This window comes from Macaca thibetana, chromosome 16 (assembly GCF_024542745.1).
Source record: "Macaca thibetana thibetana isolate TM-01 chromosome 16, ASM2454274v1, whole genome shotgun sequence".
NCBI lineage: Eukaryota > Metazoa > Chordata > Mammalia > Primates > Cercopithecidae > Macaca > Macaca thibetana.
The window spans coordinates 68,768,519-68,794,275 of record NC_065593.1 but is presented as its reverse complement, the minus strand read 5'-3'; the positions used below and the strand labels follow the sequence as shown (position 1 = coordinate 68,794,275).

Below are 25,757 nucleotides of genomic sequence, written 5' to 3'. Positions count from 1 at the left end.
GAGATGGGGAGTATTATGGCAAAATGGGGAAGAGACAAAAAATTATGATAGAATTCTAACAATTTGGTGCATTTATAGAGAAGAAACCATTGATGACGCAGTGTACTTGGCTGGCTCTTGTAATAGGAATTCATGCCTGGGAGTAAAATACACAACAAATTAAAGAGGGCCCTTTGTAAACCCTTGTGAGAGGGGACTGAGTGGGAGAGTAGCATTTGAGTGAGAATGGGCCCTCCTTAGTTTTCCTCTTCGGGATTTGATTATGGAAATTTCCACGTTCTTCTCCCCCACACCCCCTAATCCCCATCTTCTCCTGGCAATCTGATAAAGGTTTCCACTATCGTGAAACCAAAGTTCTGGCACACAGTTTCATGGGCAGGTTGAGGTTCTACAGAGAGATCTGTATTGCCATGGAAGGATGCGCTGGTGTGATAGTTTGCCTTATTAAAAAAGTTGTTGTTCGTGTAAGTATGGAGTTTGGTTACAACTGAGAAAAAAATGTAACTAAGGCATCCAGCGTTGAACTGATTAGGTATCTTTTTGTACCCAGACCCATGAAGGAACACTGGCCCCGCTCTGGCTTTTCCACTCTTGTGCATAGGGAAGTTGATAGTTCCTGAATCTGCCATGACTTTCTAAACCAGATTCTTGGAACACACAAGAAGACAGTCTGAGCTAGGAGACGGGGTCACGTGACAAGATGCTGAGTCTAGGAAATAAAGGTATGGTTTTCTCTAGCCTGCTTCTTACAGTCTGAGTGGTTGTCAGGGGAAAGGTTTTTGTGTTGTTCCCTCCAACATTTCTTTTTAGGTTCAAGGGGTACCTGTGCAGGCTTGTTACATGGGTAAATTGAGCGTCCCAGGGGTTGCGTTTGTTTTTGTTTTTGAGACAGGGTCTCACTCTGTCACCCAGACTGGAGTGCAGTGGTGGGTCCATGGCTCATTGCCTCCTCGATCCCCTGGGCTCAAGGGATCCTCCCACCTTAACCCCCTGAGTAGCTTGGACTACAAGCTCAAGTCACCACATCCAGCTAACTTTGTAAATCTTTTGTAGAAAGAGGGTCTCACAATATTGCCCAGGCTGGTCTTGAACTCCTGAGCTGAAGCCATCCTCCAGCCTCGGCCTCCAAAAGTGCTGGGATTACAGCACTTTTGCTGGGTGAGCCACGCAGCAAAGTGGGTGAGCCCACCATGCCTATGTGGAAAAGTTTGTTACTTGACTAAGAATAAATCTACCATAAGAGATGAAGATGTCTATTTTTGATGGAGGATCAGTGTTACCCTAAATCCTCAATGCTGAAGTGCATTTGTTATTCTGGAAACTTGCTATTTAAAGTGTGATCCATGGACCAGCAGCAGCAACATCTCCTGAAAGCTTTTGAAAAACACAAAATCTCAAGTCTCAACCCAAACTTACTAAATAAGAATCTATAACTTAACTAGATTTTCAAGTACATCAGATGGACCTGAAAGCTTGTGAAGCACTGTTTTTAAAAAGTGCCAGGTAAAGCTTTTCTCCATTGAGGGTCTTGGGTTTTCTGGACTTTTGTTCCCAGGCAACTCAAATATCTATGGTTGAATTCATCTCTTTACAGGCAAACCCATTCTATTGTAATTTAAATTTTTCAAATCAGTTCTCATGTGCATGAGATACTCATGGTTTTAAATAATTCAGATGGATCGAGGCTGTCTCTCTCCTCTCTGGAGGATTAAGCCTATCACTCCATAAATCTTCAGTATTTTAGTATGAAGACAAAAGCATTTTCTCTGACTGGTTTAAGGATCTCCATGGAGATCAGGAGTGGAGAGATCTGTATTCTCAGGCATAAATGTGAGATTTGATTGGCAGGGTGATTGACAGACTGGCATCTTCGATCGTCATCGGAACCATAAAAGTGTCCTCAAAGTTTTTACCAAAGACTTAATGCAGTGGCATCTGTGACAAAAACGTAAGTACCTTTTTCACATTAAAAGTTTCACAATTTAGAATTTAGACTGCATTAAATTTTGCCTAGATGGAAGGATGTCTAAAAACAAAACATATTTTTCATCTTTTCAAGAAAGTGTACTTAAGTAGGTACAAAGAACTTTGTGGCCAGATGGAAGTTTGTTTAATAAACCAAAAATTTGCTCCAAAAACCAAGTTCCTTTTTTTAGTGGATTTTAAATAAATTACTGAACAAACAAATATTTACTTTTAGCCAATTGCTACAGTAGGAGAGAGAAATAATAGGTTTTCTTAGTAATAATTCTTGGATTTTCATGTATACACTTAGATCTGCACTGCTTCATTTCAAACTCAGGGAAAATATCTATGATTATCGATATAAACTAGTTTCCCTGGAGTTTTAAAAATATTTTCTTTCAAATTATTTTTCATATCCAAATTTAGAGAGTAAATGATCCAATCCTTCCTTCTGATGGCAAAGAAGAAACATACAGCATAAAGGAATGTAAGTTAGGCATGCTCAGAATCAAATTGGTTTTTGAATGAGAGTAAATGATAATTATTACTAATCATAATAATATTTAGATAAAGAAAATATTGTAGCTTTAATGTTTTACCAATATCGTGTTTTGGGGAGGTTAGAATAACAACAGTATTCCTAATGGGTATAAACTAATTTTTTAGATCCCATAGACAGCTGAATTTTTAAAAAACTAGAGGAAATTGTCAACATATCTTTCAGTTTCTGCTTTAAATGTGTCTTTAAATTTTTTCATTTATGATTTTCTTATGACCATTGTCACAGCAACAGATACAAAGTGAGCCATTCACTGAAATGGCAACTCACATTATTCGTCTTTATGTCATGCCTTTAAGTATTTAAATTTTATAATGATAAGTAACCAGGGATGATTCATTAGTTCATCTGTTTGCCTGTCTATCTATATTATCTATTTATTTTCAGGAGTGGCATTTTTAATAGATAACTTAAATAGGTATGATTTAACTAAGCCATTAAAAGCCAGTTGATTGTGGGAGTTATTGTTCAATGGGTATAAAGATTCAATCATACAAGATGAGTAAATTCTAGAAATCTGCTGTGCAACATGATGCCAAAGTTAACAGTACTGTATTGTGCACATAAAAAATGTTTGTTAAAGCGAGGAATCTCAGGTTGGGACTTCTTCACACACACACACACACACACACACACACACACAGAGCAACAAAATCGCAAAGGGGCACAAGGAAACTTTTGGAGGTGACAGATGTTCACCCTGATTTTGGTGGTGGTTTCACGGTATATCCATGTCCAAAATAATCAAATTGTATACGTTAAATATGTATGGTTTTCCATATACCAGCTATACCTCAATGAAGCTGCCAAAATAACAATGACAAGAAAAAGTAGTTAATTATGGCCTACAAAATTAAGGAGTCCACACCACAGGGTGCATGCCAGTGGGGGAAGATTGGTCTAAAAGAGGCCACTCTGTCATATAGTCAGTCGTTAAGTGAAAAGAGGGTAAGAAGTTTTTCTATAATAATTCATCTTTTCTCTTTGTTTGTTTGCTTTTGTTAACTGACTCAATTATATCTGAAGATGATCTCTTATTCTTCCATCCCTTAAGCACCCACTGATACCTTCCCATACCACTTAGAATGAAATCTGAATTTCTTATATTGATTTTGAAAGTTATCTGTAATCTGGCCTCTTTCATATGACAAGTCCCTACCCCGCCATCCTTTCCATATTGGCTTTTTGTTCCTTATGCTCTTGAACTCTGATCTCCTCTAAAGGACCCAGCACTGGCCTCTCCCACTATCTGAAATAGCCTTACAACTGATAGTCCAGGACTCCACATAGCCAACCAGGGGTCTGCTTAAGTATCCCTATAGCCCAATAGCCTCTGCTGGCCCTCAAATCCACAGTCGATATTGTTGCCTTTCTGTGACTATCCTGACTATTCTGTACCTCGCTACAAAGTACCTATCGTCATCTAAAATCTTTCTTTTTTATTCTTTCTTTAGTCATTTAAAAAATTTCGTCCTTATTTATTGTTCTCTCTCCTGAACATATTATAGGATGCATAAGATCAGGGACCTTGTCTGTCTCATCCTCTAGCTTCTCATTTCCAGGCATGTTGAAGCCACCTAGATATATGTCAGGGAAAGGCAAAGTTGATTATAGAGGGGCCAGAAAGGCTGAGTCTGAGGCCCATTTTCTAAGCCCATCCTCTACACAAATATCAGTCACAGGTGCTCAGTGCTAGCTAACATGTGGGAGCAGTTGTATTCTGGAGACCTATGTACAATTGCAATCTCCTCTTTCATGGACAAGCAGGAAGACATACTATCAACTTGGCTCGGTAACTGTCATGAAATGATTAACTATTGTGTCTTAACTCATCTATAAAGAGGCATTGGTTAAGTATTTTGGAGATCAGCAAAGCAACAATCTCCTGTGGGTTCAGGTCTTCTGATTTTTTTTCTCACATGCCTACAATGTGCTGATAAGTAACAGGGTCCAGAAGTGGACGACTGAGTAGATACAATTAGGTATTTCCTGGATCTCTAGGAAAACAAAATTGAGTGCATTTGTTTTGTGTGACAAGGATACTACCAATAAGAAAACTTGTTTTCTATTATGTGCTTAAATAAACTAAACTGAAAAAGGTAATTTAATGCACACATATTTATGATTATGTAAATAAATAATACAATTCTGCACATTGTATTGTTGAAAAAAGTATTATTTACACTAAATTACACAAATAATCATGTTCATTGCAAAACACTATACAATATAGAAGCATTGTATTCTTCAGGTTTAAATGTATGAGTGCATAAGTAAAACTGAATAGAAATCATTGAACTTCAGAGAGTTACTATGAGAGTGAGAGAGAGTGTAGTTTTAGTGGCTAGCCATTTATTCGTATTGTTGAATGCCACGTAAGGACTCACTGTTTCACTTGCTCCTCAAACTCCCTTCTGCTCTGAGATTTAACCCATCTATTCTTTAGATATCTAAGCAACTGTGTGGTTATTATGTTTTTCCCCAAGAAATCTTACTTTAAAAAAGATATTACTACCTAAAGCTGGAAACAAAAATCCTTTCACAAATTAAAGGTATGAGCTAGCAAATCATCAGCAGAGAGAAGTTTATAAGAATCAACAGAAATGGAATAATCAGAGTTAAGGTTTCAGAGGTGAGGAGCAGGGACCTTGGAAAAGTCAAAAACATTGAGCTTTTTTAGGAAGGGTGAGCTCAGCTGGAAATCCAGAATTAGGGTACATCGTAGAAAGGCTAAAGAGAAGGAATATGAGTTTCTCAGTACAAGCAAATCAGGCACATTAGAGGTAAGCCTTGTCTTTTCCACGATTTTGCCATTGCTAACTGCTAGAAACACAAGAGAAGAAAAGTGAAGTTGATGAAGTTTTTGGAACAACCTGGTTCATAGATTTTGAAATAGTGGAGTCCTGTGCCACCTTTTAGTCATTGCTGGCTTTTAAGTTTCTGGGCAAAGGTGAATAATCACATGGAAAGTATACAAAGTAATAAATGTCCTGAAAGACTGGCCAGTCATGGTGGTCAGTCTTCTATGCAATGTCTGTTATTGGGGGCCCCACCTGAGCATGGCTCATGAGCAAATGCTCCTCCCTTCTCAGGGTCCTCATGTAGGAGCTGTGTCTGCTGTCTGAGCAGCCCATGGAGCAAAAGGACTTCAGGGGTCCCATGAGACACAAGGATCACTTCTTGCTCCAGAGACAATCTTAGCTGGTTTGACAACTTTAAGACGTTTGGCAAAAGAACTCACGGGCCTTCTCTGTATCTTGATATCTATATCTCTATATCTCTCTCCCTAAACTCTCTTCATTAAAGGGTGACGTTCTTGCTTAGGATGTATATTCCAAAACAAGGTGTGAGTCAAAAGGCAATTGTAAGTTTTTTTTCCATTTCTTGTTTGCTGGATTGGTTTGGTTTTAATTAGATATTTGTACCAAGAAGTTGAACCCTGAAATGGAGAATTCCATACAAGATCTCACAGTAAAAAGTTTCATGAGGAACACAAATCCATGATGGCTCTTGACACTTAGACAAGGCCCTGTTTTCTTCTGAAAACCTGCATGTCTGAAGCTGGGTCCTCTCTCCTCTGCAAGATCTACATAAAATTGGACCCATCGTCAATTTCAAGCCCAAGGAAAGCAAAAGCCCACTGCGGTGTTTTGTCCCTTTGGAACTCATAATTTCATTTTCTTACCCAGGGCCAACTGTGTAGAGCCAACACACCAGCCTGGCAAGAAGATAGTGCTGCTGCAATCAACCATGTGTTCCTCTTTATCCCTACAGATGCAAAAGTTCTGCCATTTAATAATATTCACACTTCTTCGAAGAAACTCATTGCTTAAATGACAATTTAACTCTCTTATTACACCAATAGTATAAAACGGACAATCTTTCCCAAGATTATTCGCTTGTCTAAGGGAATGAAAATGTGTCTTTTTTCCTCTTCTGGTTTTCAACAACAGAGGTTTCCTCAATCTTAAAACGACTGTGTAGGTAAGTACTTATTTATCTTGAAGGAAGTTTTTGTTTATTTGTTTATAATCTCATCAGAAATTTCTGCTACCGGGATATTGAAACATATATACATTTACAATGGTTATAGTTCTAAAAGCACCTAACATAGTACCTTAGAGATTCAACTGTTAATAAATGTATAGGTGAATCTACTAAAACAAGAAAATATATGCCTTAAACTCTTAAAGAAATATGGCAAACAAACATTTGAATAAATGCCAGTTCTCTTGTGCCAGGTGCAATGGGATGAAGCAGGTGGTTAGATGTGGTAATCCTCTAAATTAATTCTTCCATCTTCTGTTGAGCGTATTATCGTTTAGATTTTTGTTAACATTTCTCCCCGTTGTGCCCCAGATTGATTCTTATAGTCACGTCTTCCTTGGGCACTCATTCTCTTACCCCAGAAAACTCTACAACTGCAAATGAATTGAAATCAGAGGAAAGCCTGACTTGGCATTCAGAATCAATACACAAAGTGAAAAATCAAGTCAACCCAGAGATAACTAAGCTCATTGGAGTTGCAGAAACATCAGTGCAGTAACACCATGGAAAACAGGTGGAATCTGGTAAGGTCTCTTCTGTTTGAGGATTCAGGATCAAGCCTCTGGGCTGTAGCTTTGCCCCAAAACCCTGAATGGCAGCAGAAAAGGTTGTATTGAAGCTACTTGTCTCTTTCTAAATATGCCTTACAAAATAAACCCTGGTTCAGATACTCTGTTTAAATTTGAGAACAATTTTTGTCAGGAAATGTAAAGCCCGTGTTACACTTAACAAGAAAGTGTTTATCCAAAGAGTTAATACAGATGAGTAATCTCACACTCAAACGCCAGTTCTCTGGAGGTGGGATTCCCATAAACAGCCAGACTCTTTGAACTTATGGTTGTCACTTTATGTCATACCCCAGCCACTAAAACAGCACACAACTGTGCAGTTCTTCCCTGTTAATCGAAAACATTCCCACCTTGTGGAAAATAACCCTGAAAAAAAAATGAGAAAAAAAAGCATCTTTCTAGAGAAAGTGCATGTTCATCTCTTGAGTATTGATTAGTCTTTTCACCACTTCACCTTATTTATGCCTCTAGTATAACACATTGAATATTTATTCATCTACCTCCACACTAGACTGGGAGCTCCTCAAAAGCAAGGTTCATGCTTATTAGTTTTTGTCTTAACTCTGAACACAGTACTCCTAACACACAGGAGGCACTCAACAAGTGTTTGTTGAGTGAATGAATGCATTTTTATTGTTTCAATTTATTCAACATAACAAAGTAACTCTAAGAATGGTAATTAGTTTTATATTCAAGCGCAGCTGTTTTTAAATCTAAGACTTCCCCTTAGTACTTGCATAATTCAGAGCAATTTACATAAACTCTGGGTTTAGAATTTTGTTGTTGTTCTTTGTTTGGTATGTATGTATATGTGTGTGTTTGTGTGTGTGCATGTATGTGTGTGTGTGTATATGTGTGTGTGTATATATATATATATTTCCTCTAGAACACTCTCCTTTTAAAGTTACTTGATTGCTATAAAAATATGGGTGTAAGTTTTTCAGAGAACTGTCCCTATTCATCAAATCTGCACAGCAAATGTCCATGAAATGGCTTCGTAAATGTGGAAATTTTTCACATCCTGAGAAGACAGTGTTAAAAGTCTGGAGTAATTTTTAGCCTAGGCCAAGTGGTTGGGAACATTAGAGTACACTGTAGGATTTAATTCTTGCCACAAACATAGAAAAGCCCTGTACAGAGTTGAGATTTATCTATTTTTGTATGGGCTATGATTTGTCTTTACATTCCAAGAGATGAATTAAGGCAGGTAATTGATTTTTGCTCAGACCTCTCATCAAACTGGAAGGGAGAAAAGATTAAAAGAAGAGAGACAGTGAGGATATTTAAAGCTTATATTATCAAGATTTACTTTTTCTCAATTGTTATGTCCCTGAGGGGTTTTTATCAGTTGTAAGAAGTGTTGAAAGTAAGCTGTTATGAATAATAGAAATTTGTGAAAGGTTCATAGATACAAATATATAGAACCTATGAAAAATGCTTTATAATCATCTTACTCTAATTTGCTACATTTTTAAATTTAAATAGGTTCTCTCTGAATTTTGTTTTTTCTTTGAAACAGTCTCGCGCTGTCGCCCAGGGTGTAGTACAAGTGCTGGATCTTGGCTCACTGCAATCTCCACCTCCCGGGTTCAAGCGATTCTCCCACCTCAGCCTCCCAAGTAGCTAGGATTACAAGCATGCATCACCACACCTGGCATTTTGTATTTTTAGTAGAGACAGGGCTTTACCATGTTGGCCAGGCTGGCGTTGAACTCCTGACCTCAAGTGATCCTCCCGCCTCAGCTTCCCAAAGTGATGGGATTACAGGCATGAGCCACCATGCCTGGCCTGAATTTTTTATTGAGATTTAATTTACATGCACTGAAATAAATATACAGATCTTAAGTTCAATGAGCTTTGACAAAATGATACACCTACGTGACCCACATCTCAGTTAATAAAATAGAACATCACCGCTGTCTTCGTGAAACCTCTTTCCCCATAATCTCTAGCCTCCAATCCCACATACTGGCTTTCTAAAGGGAAAAGCTTTTATGAAAAGCTTTTTTTTTTTTGCCATAAATTAATTTTGCCTATTCTAGAATTTCATATAAATTAAATCATGCAGTATATGCTCATTTGTATCAAGCTGCTGTAACTCAGCATAATGTCTGTGTGATTTATCCATATTACTGTATATTTTAGACATCCATTTCTTTTTCATTGCCATGTGCTATTTAATTATGAGACTCTTGCAACATGTTTAAACATTTTCTTGATGGACATTTGCACTGTCTTCCGTTTTTGTCTAATAGAAATAAAAACTCCTATGAATATTCCTTCACAAGTTTTGTTAGACATATTTTCTGTTATTGTGGGTAAATTACCTATAAATGGAATTGCTGGGTCATAGACTAGGTGTGTATAACTTCATGAGAAACTGTCACAGTGATTTCCACGGTGGTTGTGGCATTTTATAGTCTTATAGCAACATTAAAAAGTTATGGTTGCTTCTCATTCTCCCTAACATTTGGTGTTGTATGACTTTTTCTCTTAGCCATTCAGATGGACATGTAGTGGTACCTTTAGTGGCTTTACCTTGCATTTCTTTGGTAACTAATAAAGTTAAGCACTTGTACATATGCTTATTGAAATTTGTATTTTTCCCTTTTTGAAATATCTGTTCAAGTGCTTCATCTACTGGTAAAAAGCAGGTGGTTTTGTTGCATTATTAGAATCATGTTTATATTCCAAATACAATAATACAAGTCCTTTGTCAAAGGTATGTATGGCTGATATTTTCTCCCATCTGTGGCTAACCTGTTCACTTTTTTTTACAGTGTCTTTTGATGAGCAGATGCTTTTGATTTTGCTTAAGTCGAATTTATCAAATTTTTATTGCTTAATGCTTTCTAGGTTGTATCTAAGAAATATTTGCCTACCTCAATAATATGGACTTCTCTTACATTCTCTTTTATAAACTTTATAGTTTCGACTTTTTACTTTGAAGCATGATCTGCATCCAACTTGTCATTGTATGTGATGAGAAAGCAAAAGGTAATTTTATTTTCTTGTCAATATCTAATTGTTCATTCAGTTACAATTTGTAGAGACAACTCTCATTTTTCCTTTGAATTATTTTGGAAAATTTGTCAAAATCAATTGGACATAAAAGTTTTGGTTTAATCTTTATATCCAATTCTTCTTGTCCCAATCTACCCCAACACTGAGATGAATCAAAAGGGGGTCATTGGTGATTTTTTAATTCTTCCTATGAAGAAAAATCTCTTCATTGCCTATCAAATTCACATCTTGGAAGTACTATATATAAAAGTTCTACAATGTGACTCATCCTTCCTCTCTAAGCATTACATAAGCGTACTCTCAAATGTGTGGTGATACTCAGACATGCCTCGTGAAATTACTTTTGGTGACTTAAATGTGTTCTCTCAGCCATTATTTTGTTTTTTTATCTGTCTTCTCTTCCTAGTAGAGGAAATTTCTTTTTCCTTACTCATCCTTTGTGTGTAAAGTCAGCCCTATCTTTTCATCTAGAACGATTTTTGACCTTAGGCTCTAGAAGTTAACGGAGGTATAATCAAATAAGCCAGGAATCACCATCAAGTCACCCAAGTTGCCATTCTGGCTCTAACTTTGAAAGCTCTACTCTTGTCTTTCTTCCTGGCTGTGTCCCTGACTTGGTTCCATGCTTAGTTCTATGTGGCAGCTCTAGAATTCACCACCTCCAAAAACTGAATCCTTTATCTAGAACTCTCCATCTCTCATTGTCTCTTATTCCTAGACCCTACATCCTTACTTCTACTTAGTGTTACTGACACCCCATTACTATGGGCAAGACTCTTGGTGCTGATTGGTATATAGACCGACACCTATTTTCAGTGACCGTATCTTTTATGAGCACTGTTCTGCTTCCTCAACTGGAATTTCTTATAACGGATATTGTTCCATTAATGTAAGAACAAGGTGAGTTGGCAATTCTAGTTCCATGTCACGTTCTTCCCTGACAGCTCTTTGGACATCAGGTCAACCCCACAGGTGAAGTAGGAAGTGGCAGAGGAGACAGCTGCAAACAGAAATAACAGGGTCCAGGGACCAGGTCCCACGTGAGTCCTGGCCTAAGTTTGAGATGCCCATGCCATAAGACAGCTCTGGACCCAGTCCTCTCAGGCTGTTGAAAGGGGAATTAAACATTCTGAGGCAAGCACTCCAAAGCACAAACCATCTTCCCCTCCAACCCCAGACCTGTAAACCCCACTTGCCACCCTGATGAGTTTAATTGGATCTTATCTAATTAGGTGCTTAGAAGGGGCTGCCCACTTATCGAATGCTAACACATGGCATAAGGCATGCAGGGAGGAAGGCATGCCTACCCTGGGTGCCAGTGACAGGGGACACACAGAGTAAAGAATGCTTGTCACCACCCCTGCTGATCTTGGGTGCTATAGATTAGAGGTCCTACTGCCGTTGGAACACTGAGAGGAGTGGAGAGTGGATATCTAGGCTTATACGTATGACTCAAGACTAAGGATCGATGGTGGACGGTTGACCCAGAGCTCTGAACTCAGCCTCTGTCTAATATGAAAGTATAAAACAGTGCTTTGCATCATGCTGGCAGCCCACTTTTATGCAGATCCACAAATGAAATATGGTGCCTCCAGGAGGACGATTTGCTTGCCCACAATCTTCTGGAATGAGGACTCAACCATGAGGCCTCAGTGTGATATAAAGTCATGGGTCCCTGAGCTCTTCTGGCATCAGATCAACCCCACAGGTGAAGTAGGAAGCTGCAGAGCAGACTGCTGCAAATGGAAATAAGAGGGCTAAGGGACCATGTCTCATGCTTGTCCTGGTCTAAGCTGGAGATGCCCGTGCCATAAGACAGTTGTGGACCCAGTCATCTCAGGCAGTTGAAAGGTGAATAAAAATTTTTGAGGCAAGTGCTTCAAAGCCCAAACCACCTTCCCCTCCAACCCCAGATCTGTAAACCCTACTTGCCAAGATCTGACTTCATTATCATTCTCATATAGAAGATTTTTTTTCCTGTAATTGGGAAGTCTGTTTTTCTCTACCTCTCTGCAACTTTTTGCCCATTCTTCATTCTTTATGTTTTTCAAATTCCACATTCTCCATAAAACTTTACTAATTTCTCCAACTACAGATGATAGCTACCTCCGTTTTGAACTCCAGTATTCCATTACTATCTTTTCCTTTTTTTTTTTTTCTTTTGGAGTTCTTGGTTTGTTTTGTGTCCAGAATACAGTTGTTATTAAAAACAAAACAAAACAAAACAAAACAAAAAAAGAGGGACTATGTTTTATTTATCTTTGTCTTGCTTAGAACCAAGGTAAGTGATTTTTAAAAAATCAAACGAAAGACACCTAAGAATTGTTTTTTCCCCTATACTATTTTTATGGATACCTAACAATCAATGTCTTCTAAAATTTAACTTAGTATTTTCCTATAGGTTGTACTCCAAAGCCCTGACCCTAAGTGATGAGAGAAATGTTTCCTTGTGGTAATCCACTCTTTCCACCTTGTTTTAACAATGGATTTAGTTTAAGTAACTGTAAGCTGCTCTACCAACTAACTTAGGTGAGATTCACGGATAAAATAGGAATAATTGTTCCTCTTTATGAGGTCTTTAGAAAATTAGCAATTTGTATATGACATCCATAGAAGTGCTATTTAGTAAATTGCAGCTGGTGTTAATAAAGGAGATAAATTGCAATAAAGATCTTCTGAGGAAATAACCTCTAATCTATTCCTGGCCATATATGTTATCCTGACTACAAAACACTAATTATTCCAGAATTTCAAGGAAGACTAGCTCATTCACTTCCTCTCTGCCTAAAGGGATATTTCTGCTCAGCCTTTAACCTTCACCTACTTGTCAACCTGGAAGTATTTCTCGCACCAGAAAGGAAGTTAAGGAGCAAGGTATCTAGAGAGCATTTAAGTTTTCAGGTGTCCAATAAATACCTGACAACTACCTACCCAGGGTTCAGTTACACTCTGTGCAAAAACAGAGAATAAAGCTACACTGCACAATTAACGTACCTGGTGAATGTAAACTTGGCTATATTTATTGACATCTTTCTCCTGAATTTAGAAGTAACTTGAGATGGCTATATACATATATTTTTAAATAGGTAGGCTGTACTATTTCAGCCAACACATTTTTTTGGCTGAAAATATTTAATATCCCTACTTCAATATATATATTTGTTAATTGTCAATTTTAATTAGATGGTGCTACATGTGCCTGATAAAAATGATTAACAGTAACCAAATCTTAAATACAGTTGGCTTAGAATTCATGATTTGCCTCACTTCAGGTCCAATTACAGCTCTAGCCATTTGTACCATTTCTTAAAAGATCTTAAACATCTTAAAGGTAGTTTGGTAGTTTAAGGCCATCTACAGGTAGTTTGACACGTGGAATTATTAAGCTACATGGTGGAAGGTGACATTGTGAGCTGAAGCAAAAGATCAAATACTATGATGAACTCTATTTCAATGCATTCCAAGTTTATGCCAACACTGTAGGCAAATTTTGGAAAGACCACATTAATTACAACCTGGAAGACAGAGTAGAAGTGCATAAGTGAAGCCAAAAGGAAAAGCAAAGTCTCTTGACATATTCAAGGGAAGCTTGAATTGAAACTAAAGCAGAAACACATGAGAGGCATAACAAGGGATGGATGTTAGAACATTTAATAGACATCATCATCAGCTAAGGCTAATTTAGATAAGGAGGCAAGGGAAAAGGAGAATTTAGCATGACCCTCAGGTTTCTATTCTGTGCAGCTGAAACAGGTTTGTATCATTTTTTGAGAAAGGAAGGTGGGAGAAGCAGTGCAAATTTGCTCTGGAAAACAGGCTGAGATGAGCTTTGAACATGTTTAATGTGCTAATTTGTCCTAATGTATTAATTTGTGCTGCTTCTCAAGTGCTAAGAAATTTGTTGAGCACAAAACTCTGTAGTGCAAGAAACTTAACTGTGCTCAAGAGAATACTGAGGATTATCATCATTTAACACACAAGTGTGAAGAACTGTTCATGGAAAAGACTAAGAATGACCACAGAGTTTTAAAAATGACCATAAGCAATGGTGTCATAGAATTCAAGAGAAGAGGCCAGGTGTGGTGGCTCATGTAATCCCAGCACTTTGGGAGGCCAAGGCAGGCAGATCACGAGGTCAGGAGTTCAAGACCATCCTGGGCAACATGGTGAAACCCCATCTGTACTAAAAATACAAAAATTTGCTGGGCGTAGTGGCATGTGCCTATAATCCCAGCTACTAGGGAGGCTGAAGCAAGAGAATCGCTTGAGCCCGGGAGGCAGAGGTTGCAGTCAGCTGGGATTGTGCCACTGTACTCCAGTCTGGGTGACAGAGTGAGACTCTGCAAAAAAAAAAAAAAAAAAAAAAAAAGAATTCAAGGTAGGATAGAGTTTCAAGAAGCAGAAAGTTCAGAGTGGCAAGTCATGTAGAAAAGTCATGTTACAATAGAATGGAAAAGTGTCCATTAGATATTTTGTCAAAAAGCACCCTCCAGAATTTTGTGAGAATCATGGCATGGAGGTTCCAGAGTCAGGCTGATGGTCGGGTACAAGTGAATCGGGAGTTAAGTCATTGCAGAGAAGAAGTAAATAATCATCATTCAAAACACTTCGCTGTAGAAGAGAAATACTGTGTCATGGGAGTACTTATGGACATATATATATTTTTTTCCATTTTAGTGGTATATTTAGAGTATTTTTATGTTTAGAAGAAGAAAATGTTGGTAGCTCTTATGACGAGATGGAAGAGAAATGTTAAAGAGAGGTTTGAGGAGAGGGGATGCAAAACATAGCCAGCAGAATTAAATTTGGACAGAAGAGGGAACCCTCCTTCTCAGAGAAGGGAGGATAGGTGGAAAGACAAATAACTAAATAAAATTGTTCTTTATTTCCTTTGGAAATCCCAAACAGTAAAGAAACACAATTTCACTGACCAATAATTGATGATGCCATGTCGAAGTGTCTCCACCTGGCAGGAAGAGCATATGATTTAAGGTAGATAATCTGCCTCCTTGTCTGCTTTGGGACCATTAGATTTGGGGGAAAAAAAATGGACTTGGTGATTTGGGGAGGTGGCGGGGACAAATGAACTCTCCCTGGGTCCATTCTCACTATATTTTTATTCTCTATGGAAGAGAACAGATGTTCTCTTTTCTGTTGAGAAAGCACCATGTTTCCTCCTCAACTTCATTTTAAACAGGAGGTTTCAAGAGAGGCCACCCACAGCTCTGAGTGTTCCCACTGAGAGGAAAAATAAATGCCAAACCCAAGTGCACTGAGGAAGAAAAAGCAGCTGAAAAAAAAAATACTCCAACTTTATAGTCAGACCTGCTTGGCTAGCATAGAGGCAAATTAAGCTTACCAATTTTTTTTTTTAAACCATCAATAGTTCATTGCCATTGATAACAGACAACCTAATATGTAATTCATGATAGTCCAATTTTCTAAGCCCAGGAAGTGGAAGGTCTTGGAAAAGCATGACATTTTTTTTTTTGGCCTGGAGATTCATATGCTAATGGGTAGGGGACAGAACTCAGAATGTAAAGTAGTCAAAAGGTATGAATAATATCAGTAATGACCAGAGGGCTTTATCATAGGGGAGTAGATAGGGACTGAGAATCCTTGGAGTAAAAAAATATATATACATAAGTTAGTATACTGGCCACTGACTTTGCCAAGTATAGTCTTGTGCATCTTTAGGGAAATTACTTAACATTCCTATGTATCAATTTTCTTTGCCATAAAATGCTCAATCTAACAGCATCTTCCTGATAAGGTTACATAAATAAATACACACATATAGCACATATACCTATAGTTTGTATTTTATGCAATTTTAATTTGTTATTATAAATATTTTGCAGCATGTTTATTTGTTTATTATTACTTAGTTTTAATCCATCAGATTCTTGTCAGGAAACAGAGTTTATAGTTCTTTAAAATGGAGACACTTTAAAGAAATACATAAAGTGAGGAAAGTGGGAGAAGGGACAGGAAAGTATGGAGAGACTCAGCAATGATGGAAAGCTATTACATCCCAAGGGACACAGAGATCAAATAGGGTCAGAGGCAACTATCAGAGGGAAGACCTGGACACTGGAACCATGCAAAGGGACCACCCTAGTGGGGATGTTAAGTCATGAAGGTACAAAGCTCCTGTGAGAGACTTGGTGTCTACACAGGAAGAAGAAGGAGAAAAAACATTTTCTCTTATTGTATCTACCCTTAGATCCTTTCTGGTGACTGCCATTGGCTAAAGCCAAAAGAATCCAACCAACAAAGGGAGTATGGTTGATGCCTTCAGCAAAAGTCAAAATCCCAGGGCACAGAGTCTGATGAAGAAGAGAATGGAAAAGGCCCAAATCAGAATAACACTAAATTAAGCACTAAAGAAAGCTCATAGCAAACCGTAAAAGCTTAATAAATATTACTGAAATTTATTTAACTATCAAGCTGATGATGTTGATGAAGAAGATGATGATAATGATCATGTAGTATAGAAAAACCCAAAGGAGTCTGAGGTATGCCAATATTTTTTTTCAGACAAAAATTCCAAGTGCTTAGACATGTGACTAGGTTCCGAATACACCAAGATTGATACGAGATTTTATCTTCAAGGAATTACATAGACTCTATGAAGGAGACAGATATTAAATAGTTATAATACAGCATGAGATATTCTGTTTGGAGAGGTATATATTCAGCCCTTAGGATAGAAAAAGAAAAGAATTCAGTAATAATTGCAGAATTTTTGCACAAGCTGGATTGTGAAAGACATATAATGATTTTGTAGTGGAAAAAAAGTCTTTGTGATTTGCTGATCAAGGTAGCTTAAGATTCACATTCTAATCTACTGACCTAATAACTAAAGAATTGTTTTACATGGGACTGAGCATAATTCTTGGAAGTAATTCTCATAAAATTGCCTGTTACTAAAATAATGTTAATTAACCAATTAAGTGTTCACCAAATGCTAATTTAATTAGGTATTGAAAAACAGCTCTGATCATTCACTCCAAGATTGAGTTCTTCATTTTAGGCTTAAAGACTCTGGAAAGAAACAAGAACCAAGGACAGTTACATGTTCCAGAAAGGAAAACATTGCTTACAGGCCACATGCTTTTCCAAGCCTCAGGACTTTCTTTATTGTGGCTAAAGCAAGAACACATCAATATGTGGGATAAGAAACCTCTGAAAGTCTATTTCATTATCTGAAATAATCAAAACAGTGAAGAATAGTGAATTTATATACATGTTGAAAGAGATTCAGTGAATAATTTGTCCAGTCTCTTTCTTATCTAATTTAATCCAAATACCACCCATTGATGGGGAGTTTCAATTTTCAGTATTTTAGCCTAAAGCTCAGGAAGGAATGCCGGTGAATATGGACTTATGGCTTTAAGGGACTAATCACAGCCACTGCTATACAAACATGTAAGGAAAAGCCAACAGACTATGAGGAATGAGAAACTTCCTTATATTTCATTCCTTTGGTGCTTTTTTTCCTTTTCCCTTTCTCTTCTCTAAATATTTTTTTTTTTTTTTTTTTTTTGAGACACATCTAGTTCTGTCACACAGGCTGGAGTGCAGTGGAGTGATCTGGCCTCACTGCAACCTCTGCCTCCTGGGTTCAAGCCATCCTCTCACCTCATCCTCCTGAGTAGCTGGGAGTACAGGTGTCCACCACCATGACCAGCTAATTTTTTTTTTTTTTTTTTCTCAGTAGAGACAGGGTTTCACCATGTTGCCCAGGCTGGTCTCAAACTCCTGATCTCAAGTGCTCCACCTGTCTCGGCCTCCCAAAGTGCTGAGATTACAGGCGTAAACTACTGTGCCCTGCCCTCTAAACACTTTTTCTAAGTGACTCCAAGACTGCATGTTCAATTGGGATGACAGGCAGTGGAGTTCTGAGGGCCACACAGGTGTTATTTGTTTAGGGGTAGGTGACAGGTCATCAGAAACTTTCATATTGTTCAGTATGGGAAGAATAGACTGATGGAAATGGAATATAGCAGTTATTGGAAGGGAAGAAATGATGAGACCAATTGCAAAACTCCACATCCAAGGCATCATGGGTGAAATTTACTCAGAGATCTTGCTGGAAATCTCATTCTATGATGTAGATGGGGTGTGAAGGCATCATGGCCATTTTTACTCACATCACCTGCAGTTGAAGACAATCCATACCCTCTGTAGACTGATCTACATAAATACAAACACAGAGACACGGCCTCCGCAGAAACACCATGAAATGTGATCTCCAACTAAATATCATACAGTTGAAGAGGAATCCAAGAATCTCAATTATTCATCCATGTAGGAGAAAAACAAATGGATCTTTCAGTATACTTATGCTACTTATGCCTCTACTTCCTAACTGTGGATATGGGAAGAACAATTTGGGTTTTCTTATGCATGCTAAACAAATTTTGGATTTTTTCATGAACATTTATTATTAAATAAGAAAATTTAAATTATATAACCTGATTGATTCTTTAAGGTCTGTGTTTTAAGTAAGAAACCAGCTTATGATTTTCATAGGTTTTCTACAAAGAAACTATTATGCCAGGTGCATGGCTCATGCCTGTAATTCCAGCATTTTGGAAGACCAAGGCAGAAACATCCTTTGAGTCTAGGAGTTTGAGACCAGCTTGGGTAACATAGGGAGACCCCATCTCTACAAAAAAAAAATTTTTTTTAATTAGCCAGGCATGGTGGTACATGAGTGTTATCTTAGCTACTTAGGAGGCTGAAGAGGGAGGATTGCTTGAGCCTGGGAGGTTGAGGCTGCAGTGAGTCATGATTATGCCACTGTACTCTAGCCTGGGCAACCGAGCAAGATCTTATCTCAAAATAAAATAAATAAAATAAAATAGAAACTCTAAGTTCATTTATGCCAATGTACTAGATTCATTGTCTATTAATACCAGTATTAATGTGTCATGGGAAGAAAATGTAATCACAATTTAGTATTGATAATGGCATTTACTATCCTCTAGGAGGAAGAATCTAGAACTAAAGATAACCTGTAGATAAAGAATTTGAAAATCTCCAGGCTGTGGTCCATGTATAATTTTAGAATTTACATTTTATCCAGCCAGTGGGATGATTTGGGTGTCAGATGTATTGTCACGGTTCAAAAGATATGTCTATTCCCTGAGGAATGCTGAGTCCTTGTATTAATAAATAAACAGCTGAGTAGAACTATACATCAGGTTATAACTAGTAAAATGTAATGAAAGTAATAAAGTGAAAAGAACGCTGAGTAAAGAATCTGAACAGTTTTCCGTTTTATTAAATGAAGTCTTACCTTCTTTATGCTTAACTTAAAATCAGAAGCACTTCCTTGTTATTATTTTTTTTTTTTGCTTTCTTAAAATGGTGTTTTTTTCCCCAATGCACATTACTGCGGTATCCTTAGAAACTTCTCAAATAATATTTAGTGTGTAGCTTTTATATGTATCACTGGAAACATTTTCACTCATATTTAAAAATAAGCTTGACCTTATATTTAAGAATGTATGTCTTCTAAATAATAAAGATTGAAGATAACTAGAAGTCATTTTATACAATTTCTTCATTTTAGCAATAAGGAAAATGGGACACAAAGAAGCCAAGTAGCTAGGGCCACATAAATATTTAGAGGCATAATTTAAGGCCAGGTTTCGTAATTCTTATGTCGATGGTGAAATACAGAAAAAAAAAAAAAATGCGTTGGCTTTGATACATCTCCAATTCCCTTAACCATTATTTCTCAATACTTTCTCATTGGCTTATACTTTTGGTTCCTGAAAGTTTTAGTGCTTCTATGTGGTCAGTGAACTCTGTCTCTGGATCTTCTGAATTTGTTTATCTGCCTCTTCAAGGCTGTGCTTCCTCCTGTTAGTGTAGTGAAAGGACAGTGCATGAGGCCTGAAGTCTTTGAATAATACCCCTGTTTCCCCAGCTTGGCAGATTTGCTGAAACAAACTGTTCTACAGAAGGTGTTTCTTGGATGTAAATGGCCAACCAAATGTATGCAGACTTTAAGGGTAATTTACAGAGGAAAAAAGTTAATGTTACACTGTAATTACATTTGCTAGGTAGAGCTGGCAAGTGATTCACCAAAGGAGTCTGAGTATATTTTTTTCTCTCTTTTGGAAAGTTGAAGAAAAAAGGAAGGAAGAGTTTGGAATTTTGTTTCCATCTTGAGATTCTGATAAAAGCTGACTCAGGAGTTCAAAAGAAGAAGAGCCAATATTAACAATGTTGTCTATCTTCACATTATTTTTGCCTTAATATTTGAGGTAGCCTTACACTTGAAAAGGAGTAAAATAAATAGTCACAATAGACCTTCAGTTTGTCATAAAGTTATAACCTGCTCTGAGTAACATGTTGAAAGATAAACTTAAATCACAGATAAACAAAATGATCTACTTTAAAAGGTATTCACAGGCTGGGTACAGTGGCTCACGCCTGTAATTTCAGCAGTTTGGGAGGCTGAGGCGGGTGGATCACGAGGTCAGGAGATTGAGACCATCCTGGCTTACATGGTGAAACCTGTCTCAACTAAAAATACAAAATATATATATATTAGCTGGGCGTGGTGGCACACACCTGTAATCCTAGCTACTTGGGAGGCTGAGGCAGGAGAATTGCTTGAATCCGGGAGGCGGAGGTTGCAGTGAGCTGAGATCGTGCCACTGTAATCCAGCTTGGGCAACAGAGCAAGACTCCATCTCAAAAAAAAAAAAAAAAAACAAAAAAAAACAAAAAAAGGTATTCATAGTAGTATGCCTGTAATGTGAACAGGTTCTTCTTAAGGTTAAATATGTTTCAAGATAAAAAACTTTTGTTTTAAGTCAAAGTCTCTGTATTGCTTCTACTCCTCTTTCTCCAGTTTGTCACCTCCTTCACCTTCCTGGCTGCAGGCAATCTTTTATGGTTTAGTTTCATTGTCCATAATATCTAAATAAAATTTATTATGATACAAATACTGTAGACATACATGGTATGATATATTATAATAATAAATTCACTGTATTTTCAGAATTATAATATATTTAAGAAAAATCTATAAAGTAAAACAAATTAGGCCATGTGCAGTGGCTCATACTTGAAATCTGAGCACTTCAGGAGACTGAGGCAGGAGCCTAGCTTGAGTCCAGGAGTTCAAGACCAGCTGAGGCAATGTTGCAGCATCTTGTCTCTACTAAAAAAATTATAAAATTAGCCAGGTGTGGCGGCAGGTACCTGTAGTTCCAGCTACTTGAGAGGCCGAGGTGGGAGGATTATTTGTGCCCAGGAGTTCCAGGCTGCAGTGAGCCATGGTTGTGCCACTGATTATTTGTGCCACTCCAGCCTGGATGATAGAGAGAGACTCTGTCTCTAACCAAATAAAATAAAATAAATAAATAATATAATAAAATAAATCAGTTCAGAAATAAAATCAGAATGGGAATTGGCTTTAGATATTGAAACTCACTTTGCTCATCTGTTAAGACATGATAAATCAATGTAAAAATATCTCCATTTAATGGTTTCTAACAATTGAAACTAAAAGTGTATTTCACATATATAAATTTTAGATAATGTTTCCATGGATTTTTGTATAAAATAAAAGAGAAGATAATAATGATGGCATCAGGAAGGGATTAACATCTTATTTAAAAGGACTTCTTATATAAATTTAACTGGAAAAAATATTTATAACTTTTACCTTCATCAATATCCAAATGAACCAAAGAAGTGCTTAAGAACTTAGTAAGAAAAGACATAATTTCATGTATTTCAAAGGTCTAGGCAGGTCACTGCATGTGCTGGTCATGTTCCAACATCTTGGAAAGGCTAATTTGTTCTACATGAGGAAATGGAAAGAATTATTTATTTTTTTTGCTATTTGTTTTCTGGGTTTTTGTTTTTATTTTGTTTTGTTTTGTTTTTGTTTTGTTTTGTTTTGTTTTGTTTTTGCCTCTAGGAGGAACAAAGCACAAGGGGAGAAATAGGGAAAGGAGGATGTTCAAGAGGAGGACTGAACAATAAGGTGGGTGGTTGAAACTTCAGTTGTGCTGCTAGCCAACCTACTTTCCTCAGCAATTTATTTCCCCAGATAATCCACATCTCTTTCAGTTCTCTTGTCTAACTATTTACCCTTATATTAGCAAATGATTTCTCTTCCTACTTGGCTGAAGAAATAGAAGACAGCTGATGAGAACAACCTCAAATTATATCCACCTCTAACTAAAATCATATTGGAATCTCCACTTTCCACTTTCCATCAGATAAAAGTAAAGTTCTCCTCCTTTTCAAGTATGATGCCCCTTCAAGACCTGGTCTATAGATCCTCTATCTTTCTGCAGGCTCATCCCACTGCCGTATAATCATGTCATTACAAAGCATCAAAACTTGTGGACCTTCTAATCTCATTCTCTTCATATCAAAGCATCCTGACAGAACTGTCCTCACTCATTGCCAATTTGTCACCTCCAATTTTCTTCTCAACCTCTGATATGGTTTACTCTGTGTCCCCACCCAAATCTCACCTTGAATTGTAATAATCCTCAGGTGTCATGGGAGGGACCCAGTGGGAAGTAATTGAATGATGGGGGCAGGTTTTTCCTGTGCTGTTTTCATGATAGTGAGTAAGTCTCACAAGATCTGATGGTTTTATAAAGGGGAGTTCCCCTGCACATGCTCTCTTGCCTGCCTCCATGTAAGACGTGCCTTTGCTCTTTCGTCACCTTCCGCCATGATTTTGAGGCCTCCCCAGCCATGTAGAACTGTGAGTCCATTAAACCTCTTTCTTTTATAAATTACCCAGTCTCAGGTATGTCTTTATTAGCAACATGAGAATGGACTAATACAACCTCTTAATCTTGGGTTCATCCACAACAAGTGTGTTAAAATACTATTTTCAATTTAACAATGACTTATTTAAGTCAATGATGTTTTTCCTTTGGCACTTGAGCCCTGATATGGTTAGACTTTGTGTCCCTACCCAAATCTCATCATGAATTGTCATTCCCATGTATCAAGGGAGGAATCTGATGGAAGGTGATTGGATTATGGGGAGTGGTTTCCCCATGCTGTTTTCATGATAGTGAATGAGTCTCATGAGATCTGATGGTTTTAAAAGTGGCAGCTTTCTGTGCTTGTACTCTTGTCACTCCTGCTGCCATGTGAAGAAAGTGCCTTGCTTTCTCTTTGCCTTTCATCATGATTGTTAAGTTTCCTGAAGCCTCCCTAGCCATGTGGAACTGTGAGCCAATTAAACCTCTTTCCTTTATAAATTACCCAGTCTCGGGTAGTATCTTCATAGTGTAAGAACAGACCAATACAAGCCCTTTGCAGAAGGTGACAATTTTGTGCTTTTTCTCCATTGTCCCACACGGTTAAAGCAGAACGTTTTATTCTACATGTCTTTCTAGAGTGATTCCCACATCCATGACTTCAACTAGTACTGATATGCCCACACTCTTGCCTCAAACTTTAAGCTACTGTATCTATTCTTTCTACCAACATGGTCAACTCAAAGTTCCCAAAGTAACCGAACCTCAAAATGTCTACAATTCCGTCACTCTTACTTCTCCTGCCTCTTTAAATCTGATTCCTTTTACTCCTAATCTTGTGGAAATGGCATTATCATATGGAAAATCTCTTAAGCCAGAAATCTGGGACAATTTCTTCTTCATTATCACCACTTCATATACCATCAGGCTCTCAGGCCACAGAGTCTTAGGTTTTTCCTGTGGATGATAGGATGCCCCTGTAGGGTTTTCAAGCAGGAGAAAGACATGGCCAGAGTTTTGTTTGAGAACACTCAGATGGCATGGTGGAAGATGGACTGCATGGGGGAAGCTATAGAAGAAGCCATACACCAGGTTGGAGATGGTCCCATTTGTGGAAGTTACTGATGTTGGGACCTGTTCTAGAATGTTGGAAGTTGGGATGAAGAGAAACACACACATTTGAGGAATGTTTGAGATGGATGTCTGAGGAATTACTTTAAATAAAATCTAAATTTTACCATATTTATCTGACATGAAACACAGTAACATGATTTGTTTCACGCTCAACACATTGCTGCTATCATTCAGATGGTTGGAATTTCTCATTCCAAGATGTTGACTTCCACCACCACCCTACCATGCATGCCTGTGAACATACAATGCAAATGCTCACATCCCTACACACACACACACACACACACACAAGCAAACACACACAAACACACGCACACAAACACACAGAAGTACTGTGTGTATCTATTTTTAGATAACTCTCGTATCTAGTCCCTTCTCTATATTAATATTTTATTGTCCTCATTATTTCTTCTCCAGAATAATGCAATTGTCTCTTTTTGCTAATGTAAATTCGATTATCACACTAAACTACTGTTATGAAATATAAATATGATCCTGTTATTTTTACCACTTGCAATACTTCTATTGTTCCCTAGACACGATCATGTCAAAACTACTCAGTGTAACATTGCATCTATCATTTAACATCTGCCTATTTCTATGACTTCCTCTCCTCCTCTTATCTTACAAAACATCCAATATTCTAGCTGTAGAGTTGACGTTTCTTGAATGTGTCATATTTTAAGGGAGTCTCTCAACATTTTGGTCTTGCTTTCTCCCTTTCTGGAACCTCTTCTCATATTCTCTGCATGACTGACATTTCTTGAATGTGCCATATTCTAAGGGGTTTCTCAACATTTGGGGCTTGCACTGTCTCTTTCTGGAACCTCTTCCCATATTCTCTGCCGGACTCATTTCTACAAGTTAACTAGATTCAAATGCACAAGGATCTTTTCCAGAGCACCTTCCTGGTACTCTTACCCTGAATTTGATTTTTCTATTCTGCTTTTTCATATTACATTTTGTAAAGTTATCATTGATATTACTGCATTTTAATTATTGAGTTCACCATTTTCCTTTCCCACTAAAATATGAAATCCTCAAAGTCCTAGTTTTCATCTTACACATCTATGTCCTAAAAACCTAAAAGAAAGTCTAGCAGATATTCAGTAAATATTTACTGAATAAACCTCACTACTAAAGTTCCAGATAAGATGCACATATATGATTGTAGGCTCTATTGAAGTTCACGTCAGCAGCTGGAGAAAGGAAGTCAATCCGTTAACAAGGTTTTATTTATTATTATGCTGCCAAGATTAATTTTATCTCTTTGCTTTCATCTAAGTTACTGTGCTTAGGATAAAATGGTGACCTCATGTTTGAATTTCACTAATTTTGCTGTTCACAGCAGGGAACTAGACTAAGTCAGCATTTTTATATCCTAAACTACCTTCAAGGCATAAGGTCTTACTTAAAATAATAAATGATCATCCTTCAAGAGTCAATTAGAATCATAATCATAACAATTGCTTTCTAGAAAAGACAGTCTTAAGAGACATGTATTTCAACTGTAGTTGAACTGACTCATGAATTTGATAATTGTTCTTCCTGCTGTGAATCTTAGCTTCTATTCTACTTTTAGCCCGACATATATAGTTCCTTGTGACTGTAGAATCTGTTATAATCACCCCAAATTTTATACAAAAATGTACACTTATTTAGTGACTGTTTCAGTCATTCAAAACAGTCTGGAAA

General features: G+C 37.4%; 1 long non-coding RNA gene across 1 annotated transcript; it reads left to right on the top strand.

Annotated features, from left to right (window-relative positions):
- Nucleotides 1-1,764: 1,764 nt before the first annotated feature.
- On the top strand, nt 1,765-8,467 carry LOC126938397 (uncharacterized). The gene is made up of 3 exons (XR_007720081.1): nt 1,765-1,948; nt 6,299-6,508; nt 6,884-8,467. It is a non-coding gene; the product is annotated as an uncharacterized LOC126938397 (long non-coding RNA).
- Nucleotides 8,468-25,757: the final 17,290 nt, after the last annotated feature.